The sequence below is a fragment of the Canis lupus genome, chromosome 5, assembly GCF_011100685.1.
Source record: "Canis lupus familiaris isolate Mischka breed German Shepherd chromosome 5, alternate assembly UU_Cfam_GSD_1.0, whole genome shotgun sequence".
Taxonomy (NCBI): Eukaryota; Metazoa; Chordata; class Mammalia; order Carnivora; family Canidae; genus Canis; species Canis lupus.
The window spans coordinates 45,174,855-45,189,000 of record NC_049226.1 but is presented as its reverse complement, the minus strand read 5'-3'; the positions used below and the strand labels follow the sequence as shown (position 1 = coordinate 45,189,000).

Genomic DNA, 14,146 nt, shown 5'->3' with positions numbered 1-14,146 from the left:
GCGGGATGGGGGGGGGGGGCGGTGGGACAGGGCTGGAGGAGCCTTGACACACACCGACGCTTCGGTGCTGCCGCCCTCTCGTGGCAATTCCGGGAGTTGACTTTGGTGTAATTTAGTCATTTGCTGTCAGGACCCACATCTGTTTAAGTTAACTATCAAGAAAAGGAAAGTGATTTCTAAGCATTAGCCCTTGGATTGCATTCATTTAATTAATTAAATGAGCAAGGGGAAAGAAAGTTGCCATTTTATTGGCTGGCAGCACAATTCTTCCGAGGAGAAGGTCGTTTTTTGTTTCAACTCAGAAGAGCCATTTATTTGAGTGTCCGGAGCTGAGACCCAGGATGGGGAAAAGGGTTGAAATATTTTGAATAATAAAGGAGGAATTTGGGCTTGGCATCAGTATGAGGGAGTGCTCGTGACCCTGGGGAGAGAGGGAGGGAGGGAGGAAATACTCCAGAGCACGAGTCCATGGGGAAGGACTGAGAAATCCTGGCAAGGGAGACTGGGACCTGAGGCTGAAACAGTGCCCAGGAGATGTTCCTTTGAGAATGAGCCCAAGGACTTTTGAGAACAAAGTCTCAATAATAACCTTTCTGGGTTTTGTCGGGTGGGTGTGACACCCTCAGGACTTCCCCACTGCCACACCCTCCTTTGCCCAGACTCTCAACCTGCGATGCACACTGTTGTTGACCATGGTGTTCTGGTCTATAGGAAAAAGGGAAGATTTGGGAAAAGGGGAATGATTGCTTCTTGTGGCTAATGTGAGCTAAGACAGAAGGACAGCCAGCGGCTGTGTGAGTCACAGGGTAAAGAGGAATTCAGAACAAAATGACAAAGAGGTGAGTGAGAGAAATGTAAGCCACCCCAAATATCTCAGAAATGTTTGTTAGGGGGAAGACCCTCCTATTTGTGGGTTGAGAATCAAGCCAGTTTTGTCTTGTTTTTAAAATTATAGCATGGAAAGATAATTCCCCAAATGTTGATAGACTTTGGGACACTGAGGTGGTGATCTTTTGGTCATATGGATGTATTAATAGCTAGCATTTTGCTACCTGCAAGGCTGTGGGACTCTGATTTGAAAGAATTGTTATTTGAAAAATATAGCTTAAAAATGTAATGAAATTCTTAGAAGCACTATGTATAAGAGCTCACACCTGGAAACAATCCAAATGACCATCAGCTGTAGATGAATAAATTGTGGCATATTTATGTGATAGAATGCTACACAGCAATAAGAGTGAACGATCTACAGCCACGTGGAAAGCTTTGAATGAATCTCACAAACAAGGTTGAGTGAAAAACCAGATCCAAATGGGTATATATCGAATGATTTCATTTATAGACAGTACAAAAACAGGCAAACTAAACCTTGCTGTCTACCCTGGGGGCTGTGGTAAGAGCAGGAGACTGGCGGCGGGGGGGGCTCTGGGAATGCTGGAATGTCTAGTTTCCTGACCTAGTGGTGGATACAGAGCGGTTTTAAGTTTGAAAGTTTACTAAGTTGTACACTTAAAATATGTACACTTCTCTATGTGTAAGTGTAAGGAAACTTCATTTCTTCTGTTTCTCCTTTGCTCCCACAGGACTATCACACTCTCAGCACTTCCCACACCAACCAGTTCTGTGACACCACCTGGATGTTCTCCAATTTAAGTCAATTCAGACACTGTCTACCCCAGATAACGTCAGATCACACAGTTAAGGGCTCAGTCCGGTAAGACTGCCCCGCCCCCTTTCAGTTGTCAATCTCAAGTCCCGGTTGTGACCTGTGCTTCTGACAGATTGCCTAAAAATCAGAGGTTCCCATGACTCCTTCTCTGGGTTCAATTAATTTGCTAGAGTAGGTTACAGAACTCGGGAAAACAATTTACTATAAACTTAATATAAAAGGATATGATAAAGGGTACAGATGGACCAGATGGAAGAGATGTATAGGGCAAGGTGTGTGGAAAGGGGCTTGGAGCTTCCATGGCCTCTCTGAGGGCCACTGTCCCAGCACTGCCATGTGTTTACTAACCTAGAAACTCTCCAAACCCCATACTTTGGGAATTTTTATGGAGGCTTCCCCACATAGGCATGATGGATCATTAACTCCCCTTTTAGCCCCCCGCCTCTGGAGAATGCAGGGGTGAGACTGAAAATGCCAAGCTTCTACTCATAGCTGGGTCTTTCTGGTGACCCGCCCAGGAACCATCTGGTTCCTAGGAACCATCCAGGAGCCCACCAAAAGTCACCTCATTAGGACAGAAGACACTGTTCTCACTCAGGAAATTCCAAGGGATTTGGGGGCTCCTGTCAGGAGGCAGGGTCAGAGACCAAACGTTAGAACAGATGCTCCTGGTGCTCTTACCACTTAGGAAATCACAAGGGTTTTAGGATCTCTGTGCCAGGAACCAGGGACAGAGACCAATGCCTGTGTTTTTTCCTTTTATCTCACGGAATGTTATACTGCAGTAAAAACTAAACAAATAACAAACAAACACCTTGGGAATGCAAAGATCAAGTAAGGATGCCAGAGGAAGCTGAGAAAAACTTCATGGGAATGCATGCCTAGGTGGCTCAGTGCTTGAGCATCTGCCTTTAGCCCATGGCATCCCTGGAGTCCCGGGATCGAGTCCCGCATGGGGGTCCCTGCAGGGAGCCTGCTTCTCCCTCTGCCTGTGTCTCTGCCTCTCTCTCTGTGTCTCTCATGAATAAATAAATAAATATTCTTAAAAAAGAAAAACTTCATGGAAGGGGCATTCCACTCAATTCAACACACATTATTGAGGTATTATCAAGCATCGGAGACCCTGTAGTGGAGACTGTGAGACACGGATGTACAAGGACTCTGAATCACTGACTCACAGGGAGGAAGCATCGGCATCAGTCTGAGGCCCTCATACTCTAAGACAGAGATCGACATGCTAACATTATTAGCAGTAGTCCAATTCCGGCAACATGGTTCACTATACTAACATCTATCACTTGTTCAACATTTTACTACAAATGTAAGTGCTAGAAAGACTGGAAAGGAATGAACAAGTCATTATTTGGAGGCAGTGTTATTATTTACTTAGAAAATCCAAGAGAATTTATAGATTAGAAAAATATTTATCAAGCCTAATAGTCAGAATATAGATCAATATAAAAAGCAATTGCTTTCCTATATGCCAGTAACAATTAATTAGAAATACAGTTTGGTTTTCTTTGTTTAAAGATTGATTTATTCATTTTAGAGAGAGGGAGAAAAGAAGAGAGAGAGAGATGGAGTGCACACGAGCATGTGGGGGTGCAGAGGGAGAGGGGGAGAGAATCTCCAGCAGATTCCCTGCTGAGCACAGAGCCCAATGTGGCCCCATCTCATGAGCCTCAGGTCATGATCTGAACTAAAATCGAAAGTGAGATGCTTAATTGACTGAGCCACCCAGGCGCCCCAGAAATACACTTTCCTCATATATAGTACCTAGGAAAATAAGGCTTATTTAAAAATGTGCAATGCCTCCTTAGGGAAAAATTTCAAAATTTTATTGCAGGACATTATAAGCATTAAATGAATAAAAAGATATACTATGTTTAAGTATTAAGGGATTAAATAGTAAGCACTTAATAAATATTGATATGTGATTGAGTTAAGTAATGCTGGAAAGGGCCATACCTTGGTCCTTTGTTTTGGTACCTTTTCCTTACATAGCACCAGAGTAGTACCTGGTACATAGTAGGGACTCAGATATTGAAAGGTAGAAAACAAAGGAAGGAGGGAAGAGGAGGAAAGGGTGAATAACTCTCTCAAATAAATACTTAAAATCTTTAGGGACACCTGGGTGGCTCAGCAGTTGAGCATCTGCCTTTGGCTCAGGGTGTGATCCTGGGGTCCTGGGATGGAGTCCGGCATCAGACTCCCCATAGGCAGCCTGCTTCTCCCTCTGCCTATGTCTCTGCCTCTCCCTCTTTGTGTCTTTCATGAATAAATAAAATATTTTTTAAAAATCTTAAAAATTTTAAAAAACATTTTGAATTCTTTGTATTCTATTACAATTGTTGCTTGCTAACATCCACTTGCTTCATGGTGATAGTGTATTTGTACAGTCTTCTGTACTTTTCAAGGCTGTTTCATTTCATGTTTTAATGTATTCCATATAGCACTGTGAAAAAAAACCCCAGCGTCATCACTGGGAAATCTGGATGTTCTCCAAGCCTTAGATCAGAAATAACCTTGCTGTTTCTCAGATCCAAGGTTTCTGACTTCAAGAGGAATGACTTAGTACTCTACAAATGCCAGCCTCAATGGACAATAAGCTAGATGTGTGGGCTATGAATTGCCATCTTAACTGGGACATTTTTGAGAGTGGAAGTAGGTACCATTCGTTATGCTGGCACAACAGGTATAAATTGGGATGATCCAGGCACATTTGAGATACAGTCACTCTAACTGTGGAAGAAAACGGAGTGTAAGTTAATCCTCCTCAAGGGCAGCACATGTCAAAAGACCTTTACCAAGCTATGGCGATTGTAAACACCGCCCCTGGTGATGTTTGAGTTTTTGATCAAAGTCAATAATCAGTAACTTAATAAAGAGCAACTAAGAATTGAAGTTTGCTTTGTTTAAGAGGAAGGTCACCTGCTTGGAGGGTTAATACGCTACCTGCATGTGGGGCAAAGTTAAGTGTCATTCTTCTTTTTGTCCTTCTAACCCCAAATGGTATTTCTTGTTCAAGTGTCCAACACAGTGTGAGTAAGGTAACATTGGGAGCTGACTGTAATTTTATCTTCTTTCTTGAGGTCTTTTATAATATGAACATAATGAGTAGATCTGTGAGTAAACTCATTACTAGGAACAGTCAATACTTGTTTTCCTGTGAAGCTTTCAGTGATTATATTAACTGAATAGAGGTTTTCTTTAACTGCAAATCTTTCAATATACAGTATTAGCAATTTTAAGTTAGAGGTCACTAATTTGTAAAGATGTTGAGCTTAGTTGTTTTTTTTTTTAAGCATGTTCCACTTCTGCAAATAAACAAGAAAATTTCAACTTAAAATAGAAGGCTAAGTCAATTTCTTAATTACATGTTTTAAATTAACCTGCTAACTCTCTAACAAGTGAAAATTCTCTTAACACTATAAGTACATAAAGCATCAAATATGCAGATTTGATACAAAAACGTTAATATATTTGTTTAAAGATTTTATCTATTTATTTGAGAGAGAGAGTAGGTGTGAGAGAGCATCAGGTGGGAGATGCGGAGGCACAGAGGGAGAGGGTCAAGCAGACCCTTGCTGAGCAGGGAGCCCGACTCGGGGGTTGAACCCCAGGACTCTGGGATCATGACCTAGCCAAAGGCAGATGCCTGACAGACTGAGGCCACCAGAAGCTTCCCAAAACATTAATATTATGTGGTTGATTCTCTTCAGCACTTCTATATTTAATTTTAGATCTTTCTGAGGACAAAGTTGTTTTCCAACGAAGAAAACATTTTGTCATCTCAAGTCATTTGGGGAGATACTACTTAGCCAAATGAGACTGTATAATGAATGACCAGAGACAATAGCAGAGGTGCTGACTGTATTCTTGTCTGGGGCACCAATGAGTATTTTTACTTGGTTAAATACTTAGAAGCAGATTTTCTGGATTGAATTATAAATGTGCATTTAACTGTCAAATAAACTGCCATTTTGTTTTCCAAAGTGGCTATACCATTATGTATTCTCACCAGCAATGTATGACAGTCCCAGTTCAGCTCACTCAGTAGTATAAGAAATTGTTTTTATATTTAGCCTAATAGGTATGTAGTGATTTCTCATTGTGATTTTAATATGTATTTACCTTAATGAATAATGATGTTGAGAATATTTTTATGTACTTATCATATCTGTATCTTTAAGTAAGTATCCATACAAATCTTTGGTTCATTTCTTTGAGGAGTTGTTTGACTTATTAATATTGAATTTGAAACTTATTTTGTTCTGGGCTTGTCTTTTTACTTTCTGTTTTGTTTTTTTTTTTTTTTAAAGATTGTATTTATTTATTTGAGAGAGAGACCATAAGTGGAGGAGAGAGGCAGAGGCAGAAGGTGAAGCAGGGAGCCCGATGGGCTTGATTTCAGGACGCTGAGATCATGACGTGAGCTGAAGGCAGATACTCAAATGAGTGAGCCACCAGGTGCCCCATCTTTTCATTTTCTGAAGAGCATCTTTGGAAGAACAGAAATTTAAAATTTTGATGAACTTTAATCATTTTTTTAATGGATCATGTTTTTGTTATTATCTTAGAAGTCTTTGCCTAAACCTAGATTTTCTCCTATGTTTTCTTCTAGAAGTTTTATACTTTTAAGGTTTAGATTTGGGTCTATGCTTCATATGAATTAATTTTTTGTATAGGAAAGGAGTTATGAATCAAGATTTTTTTTCTTTTTTACATATAGATATCTGATTGTTCTAGTACCATCTGTTGACAGGCTGTGTTTCTCCTTGAATTGCCTTTGTGTATTTATAAAAAATAAATCAGCATATGTGTGAATCTATTTCTGGATTCTACAGTCTGTTCCATTGATTTTTTTATAACTACCATTTCTCCAATACCAGACTGTCTTGACTAATGTAATTCTACGTATATAATAAGCCTGAAAATCAGAGAGTATGTTAGGTTTCCCTAAAAAAAAAAAAAAAAAAAAAAAAAAATCATGCTAGGATTTTGACGGGAATTGTACTAAACCTGTAGATCAATTTGGATACAATTGACATCTTAACAGTATTGAGCCTTTTGATCTATGAACATGGTTTGTCTTTCCATTTGCTTAGGTCCCCTTTGATCTCTTTCACCAGTATTTTGTTTTCAGCATATAAAACTATTTATATTTATCCCTAAGTATTTTGTGATTTTTTTGTGCTTTTAATTTTTTAAAATTTCCGTTTCTAATTGTTCGCTGCTAGTATATAGAAATAGGATTTTTTAAAAAATCTGACTTTTATGAGTTTGGGATGTACCTGAGACCACACTCAGATTTAATAATTCACTAGAAGGACTCATAGAATTCAGCAATATTGTCACAGTTATGGTTTATTACAGCAAAAGGATATAGATTAAATTTAGCAGTGGAGAAAGGTCCATAGGGTAGGGATCAGGAGAGATGACATGCAGAGCTTCAAGTTGTCCTTTCCCACTGGAGTTATGCACAGTATTTATTTTTTTCCAGCGATGGAGTGTTACAATATACAGAGTATTGCCAGTCAGGGAAGCTCACCCAAACCTGGGCATCCAGAGTTTCTACTGAGGATTGGCCAGGTGGACACAGCTTATTACCTGGGGGCTAATGTCAGCCTCCAAGCCCTTCCAGTGGTGAGGCTGATTCCATGTCGCTCAAGACCTCATCATAAATCACATTGTTAGCCCAGACCACGTGGTGTGACAGATGGCCCTCACTCTAGGTCATAGAATTAGCCTGGACTATCTGGCTTGATACAAAGCCCCAGGTAATCAGACACTTCTGTCATGCAGAACATTCCAAAGATTTAGAGGTTATGTCCCAGAAGTCAGAGGCCAAGAGCTGAAACTTTCTTTGGGCAAAGTTAATCCTTTTTTTTTTTTTTTTTTTTGGTAAAGTTAATCCTTGACTAGCTAATGATGTTGAGTATCTTTTCGTACACTTACTGGACATTTTTATATTTTCTTTGGAGAAACAGCTATTTAGATCCTTTGTCTATTTTAATCAGGTTATTTATCTTTTTAACATTGAGTTGTAAGAATTTTTTAATACATTAGATACAAGTCTCCTCTCAGATAAATGATTTACAAATATTTTCCCCTGTTTTGTGTGCTGGTGTTGTCTTTTTACTTTCTTGATGGTACCCTTGAAAGCACAAAAGTTTTTAATATTGGTGAAGTTCAAATTATCTGTTTTCTTTTATTTTTGTACTTCTAAAGTTATAAATTTAATTTCTTTAATAGGTGGAGGACTCTTCTGGTAAAATCTTACAACTTGAATGAACTTTGTCAGTTTGTATCCTTCAAGGAATTTTTTCATTTCATCTAAATTATAAAATGTATGAGCCCAGATTTTTTTGTTGGATTTCCTTATTATTTGCTTAGTGCCCATAGGGTATGTGACACACACACACATACACACACTCTCTCTCTCTCTCTTTTTCCCTTTCTTCTTGGTCAGTCTAAGGTTTATCATTTTTTTTTTTTTTGCCATGAAATCATTTAATGGGGGTTTTCTTTTGCTTCCATATAAATTTATCTTTGTCTATTTGAGATATCAGTTTTTCTTTTCAGTATTGAATAGCAGAACAGAACTAAATCTACAGATAAAGAACTATGTAGTCTCAAAACTAGAGTTGATGATACATTTGTACCCAGTCTGAATGATTCTAAATAGCTTGAGTTTTGAGATCTCAAAGGCTAGTAGCCTGTTACCTTCTGTGTGCCTGGGACAAGCTTGGGTGTAGTGTAAGTGCCTGACTTTAAGCTTTTGTTTGCTGAGACATCCATTTCGAAAGACACCCATCTTGAATAAACATACTGTCAGCTGTTTGACATAGCTACCAGCAAAACAACCAGACAAGGAAGTTCTCTCTTCCAGAATGCCCTGGCTAGCCTAGGTTATTGACTATGTGAGTCTCCTGTCTAGCATCCTAATTCCTGCTCTTATGCTTTAAATTAGCCAGTGAACCCATAACACACTAGACATTCTACCTTCCAGCTCTAAAGGCAAAGCCTTAGATCCATGCTCCCTTTCTTTACCCATGATCTTCCTGTTTGGCCTTCAAGTATTCTGTGTACCCTCCGGGACTTGTGGGTACTAAATCTTGTTCCTCAAAGATCCCTGAAGGTTTTTGCTGATGTGTGTCTTGAGATCACAAGAACCACAAAGATTCATCCAGCCACAGCATTGGCCCCAATGAGGGAAATGTCTGTGGGGCTCACTAGGAGAACTATGGGCCCAGGTGAATGCCTCAAGCATTCCTAGCCTGGAGCATACCCATCAACAGGTTAGAACCGATGCAACATTGGGTTAGCCTATGATATATGAATGCCTATAGAGTTTGGGCTTATAAAACTTGTATGGCAAATAAATTGAAATGTGATAGCAGTGTGATTCTGTTTACTTGCAGATGACCAGATATAACTCCAAACATGTTTCCATGGTGATCTCTCTGATCCATGAGATCAAAGCTGTGGTATGAATAGCATTCTTTCATCTAAGCAGGCACAGTGCTGAGAACAGTCTTGACAACTATACATAAAGCCCAAATCTCAAATTTAGATGAAAAAATTTAAGGACTTAATTTTCACTGAGGGATAAACTGGGGTAATATTGGAGGGAAAGTCTATGTGAGCTCTTGGAGGCTGCCTTAGCTCTCTCACATCCTGAAGTCACCATAGAAGTAGAGTTAACGCTTAAAGAATGCAGTAGTTAGACACATCAACCACCACACAGTTGGAAATCTGCTTATAACTTTTGACTCCCCCAAAACTTTACTAAGTAGTTAAGCAGCCCACTGTTGACCAGAAGCCTTATTGATAACAAAAGATCAATGAACACATATTTTTTGTTATATATAATATACACTGTATTCTTACAATAAGGCAATACTAAGTAACAAAAACTCAATTGAATAAATTAAAAACATCTAGTTGGCTTTATTAATCAATTCATGAATTGGCCATCATCCCATCTAGCAAATAGAGGGGGGCTCCAAAGGGCTATAGAAAAGAAGTTTTTAAAGATAGAAGAGTGGAAAAAAATTATTAGCAGCAAATCCATTGTTTTTTTGGCAAGGTTGCCTTGGAGGAATGGAATATCAGTAAATTTCCTAGTGCTGAAAGGAAATTCCCATGTTGACTGGTTAAAAGTTACATTTCTGAGGAGCTGAAACTGCAGTTAGGGTTGGGACCAGGGTAGTCTTAGTTTACTTACTTGAAGTTTTTTTTTTTTTTTTTTAACTTACTTGAAGTCTTAAGTGGCATCAATTTGGACCTGTAGTTTGCTTTTTAGCAGTAAGCTAGAGAAAGAAAAATGTTATTGAGAAAATCATAAGGGAGAAAATACATTTACAGTAGTATACTGTATTTATCAAAGATAATCCATGTATAAATGGACCTATGTAGTTCAAAACTATGTTGTTCAAGGGCCAACTGTACCTTCATTTATTCCTTCTTGAATGCACTTCCTTTCTTTATGTAGATCCAGGTTTCTGGCCTACACTATCATTTTACTTCTCTCTGAAGAATGTAACATTTCTTTCAAAGCTGATCAGATAAAGTCTTTATGTCTCCTTCACTTTTCAAGGATAAAAGTGTATCTGATTTGCTTGACACAGAATTCTGGGTTTGTGGTTTTTCCACTCTCATCTTGTTTATGTGGTTTTTGAAGGTACATCAATGTAATTCTTATCCTTGTTCTTCTAGAGGTATTATTTCCCCCCTTCTGTCTTCTTCCAAGATTTTCTCTTTGTCTTTGACTTTCTGCAGTTTGGATATGATATGACTATGTGTAGATATTTTAGTATTTATCATGCTTGGTATTCTCTGAGCTCCCTAGATCTTTGATCTTATAGCCAAGAAGAGGTTAATAAGACATGATGACTAAATTTAACATGGTATTCTGGATACAGTCTTGAGAAAAGAAAAAGGGCATTAAATAAAAAATAAAGAAATATGAATAAAGCATAGACTTTGGTTAATAACCATATGTTAATATTGGCTTACAGTTGTCACAATGAGCCATACTAGTTAGTATAAGATTTTATTTTTTATTATTTTTTAAAATATTTTATTTATTTATTCATGAGAGACAGAGAGAAGCAAAGACTTAGGCAGAGGGAGGAGACGCAGGCTTCCATGCAGAAGCCTGATGCAGGACTTGATCCCGGAATTCCAGAGGCAAATGCTCAACCGCTGACCCACCCAGGCATCCCAGTATAAAATTTTAATAACAGAAAATTTGATTTGGGGTATATGGGAACAATCTATCTTATCTTAGCAACCTTTCTGTGAACCTAAAACTATTCTGAAATAAAAAGCTTACCAAAATAGTGGATGGCATAGGACGAGTAACAGTTTTGTCTTGCAACCTAGGGAAAAAGAGAGTTGGAGAAAATTCACAGAGGACTAGGACCTATATTTCTTTTTCATGTGGGAGAAAGGAAATGACATTTGATTAGGAGAAGGGCTGAGACAAATTGAGGTGTCCAACTTGTTTCTACTTTGCTGTCTCGTGCTCTTCCTGGGAAGAGCAAAAGCTCCACAGAGACATGTGTACTAGATGGTGAGATTTGACAATTCAATGGTGCAGGAGGTGGTGGTGTGCAAACTCAAATGCCCATAACACCCAGTTAGGTGGTCGTCTAAATGACTGAGCAAGCAGAGTGCAAGAACTATGGGAGGGCTGGGAACTGTAGCAAATAGGAGAGACAAGTTTTACATGAAAGAGCAGCTGCTACTCAGTGCTGGCTGATTTTTGCTGTGCAGGAAGGTTAGCTCAGATGCCTTATTTTTTGATATTTTGAAAGAAGTTGGAAATCCAGATTTTAAAAAAATTATGTGAAATAGTCTACTTTTTTTTTCCCAAATGGTCTTCTTTTTTAAACATTGGCAACTGTTTTAGAAAGTTTTTGTTAAATATCATGCATACCCAAACTATGCTGGAGGAAATATTTCTGTGGACATGGTCTTCACACTGCCAGTTTGCAACTACTCTCTATAAACCTGAGCTCTGATGAGCAAGGTGGACCAGTCTAGGGGAGCCAGAGCTTTGTCTGTGTAAAGTCTGTGACTCTTAAGGTCAATATGGGGAGTAAATGTTTGACCTCATCCTTGAAAGTTTTGGATAATGTGGAGAATAGCTATATGGCATCCCTGGCAAGTAGTATGAGCAAAAGCTGAGGGTTACAACATCACAGGGTGTGTTTAGGGGACTGAAGATTCATGAAGATGGGAAGTTATTGGGCTAGAAAGTTGGATTAGAGCTAGATTATGGTGGTCCTGGGCATTTAGACTTTATGCTTGGCAGCACATGACTGATCTCCAGCTTCTCTTGAAGGAGCACAGGGCAGAAATCACGAGCTATAATGAGAAATTGGACATTAACACCTAGATTTCCCAGCCATAAAGAGCAAGGCAAGAGTAATATAAATATACTGAATGTAGTTAGAAAAGTTGAATTTAAGTGAGAGAAACCATTAATAACAACCAGCCAAAGAGTATTTATGCATATGCCCTTGTGTGATTATTTGATACATAAATAACCTTTGTAACTGAGCTAGACTGGCCTTTCTGGGCCCATCAGAACAGTTCCCACAGGCACCCCAGCTTTATACCAATGAGGAAGATTAGATTCATCCTCATTCTCTTTCCTCTCTTAGTGCCTCTTGACCCCCCAGGGATGATTACACTGATCCAGGGCTGTTGAAACGGAGAAAGAAACCTATGCCTGACCTGTGCACATGCACACAGCAGTGATATTTGATGTAAGATTAGGTCAGAGTTGGCTAGGAAGCCTTATTAGGTATGGCATACAGCCAACAAAATGAAAAAGGTTTATCTGGGGGGAAGTTTCCCTCTCTGCTTGTCTGTCCTTTCTTATCCTCCTTTCTCAGTCTCCTTTAGACATCCTTTTCCCCAAAAAAATCTAGTCCATAATTTCTGTTTGAAACTCGTCAAATTCCACTAGGCCACTAGATGAGCACATTCCAACCTCAACAAAAGCATTATATTTCATATTCTTATTGTTTGAATTCTGGTATTTTAATAGCCCACAAGAGGCTGAAATAACTACCCCCACCTCACCACCATTACCGAGAAGATCAAATATCATTTCTAGGATTTATTATAAGCTCCTTGTGGTGAAAGTAGGAACCAGAGGCCAAGAAACTGGCAGTTACATATTTTAAGTAGGTTATTGCTAATGGTTGGCGGGTCCTTTCTAACAATGAATTAAAGTTGGTGTTCTTGTTACTTCCATCTATTTGTTCTAGTCTGTCCAATGAGACAAATCAGCTCTAATCTCATTCCCATTGTATGGAAGAGAATTTATTAATGACAAAAACTATTAGCAACCCTGAAAAAGTTGTTAAATAGTGTAAGTCCCTAGTGGGATCCTGTCTGATTTCTCCTCCCTTCCCAACAAAGCAGAGGGAAATTCCTCTTCCCTCAAACAAAGGAAAAGTTGCTTATGATTTTGCCAGTAAGATTTATAATGAAAACTTCTTTTGATGTCTATATGATAAGGATGAAACTTTATGTGAAACTTAAATAATGAACATTCATGATATCCAAATGGGTGTTATTTTCTATCCAAGTAATAGCATGGGGAAAGGTCCTACCCCTATTTCAAATTTGTCCAAAATCTTTTTATAATAATAAAGTAATTTTATGTAATTTTCAACATTTTTAAAGCACTATTTGAAGTCAAGCACGGTGAATAAAGTGAATGTTTGAGACACCTGATAATCCTTTATTGGAAGGTGGTAAACAGGGCACAAGTAATAGTAGGGACCTTCATTAAAGAGGTTCAAAAATCTCTTTAAGGTCAATTCACCCAGGGGAACTCCAAAGGTGTGCTTGTAAGCAGCAATAAAGAAAGATAATACTCATGATGACTGTTGATCAAGTAATGCTGGATTAAAGAGTTATTTAATAATCAAACTTATTTTGCTCATATAAATGTTTCTATTTATTTATTGTTTTGATCACCCTTAATTTGCCTCTGTGTAAAGAGAAATATGATTCTCTTCATACTTAATGTAAGATCCAATTATTTACTCCATGATTGCTAACTAAGCACCTTTTTTACACCAGGCACCAAGGGTAGGAAGAATAACACTGTGGTTTTGGTCCCTGCTCTCATGGATCTTTGGTAAGAATGGGGTTTAAGATAGGGAATGGAGAACAAAAAAGCAAATCTTTGAGGCAAGCCAGTTGGAAACCACTGCTATTTGTTATATATGCCCACATTTTAAGTTAAATTTTTACCTTTCCTCCAAAACATCATCTTGACACCATTATAGTCCTAGGAAGTATTAGGGATCACAGTCATGAAACTGTGGCAAGTCTGGTGTCTTTATAATGTTTACATTGCTTGTGACCTTTGCACATGAATGTTTTTGCCCATGTGGCCAGTCAAAAAATGATCAGGTTGACCTGTTTTTCCAAAAGACCTTTGAC

General features: G+C 38.5%; 1 long non-coding RNA gene across 2 annotated transcripts; it reads left to right on the top strand.

Moving 5' to 3' along the window:
- Positions 1-453: 453 nt before the first annotated feature.
- On the top strand, positions 454-13,839 carry LOC111096111. 2 transcript variants are annotated; one of them, XR_005358888.1, is made up of 3 exons: positions 454-839; positions 1,584-1,714; positions 13,781-13,839. It is a non-coding gene; the product is annotated as an uncharacterized LOC111096111 (long non-coding RNA). The 2 variants fall into 2 exon arrangements; XR_005358887.1 differs by lacking the exon at positions 13,781-13,839 and adding an exon at positions 5,992-6,050.
- The last annotated feature ends 307 nt before the right edge of the window (positions 13,840-14,146 follow it).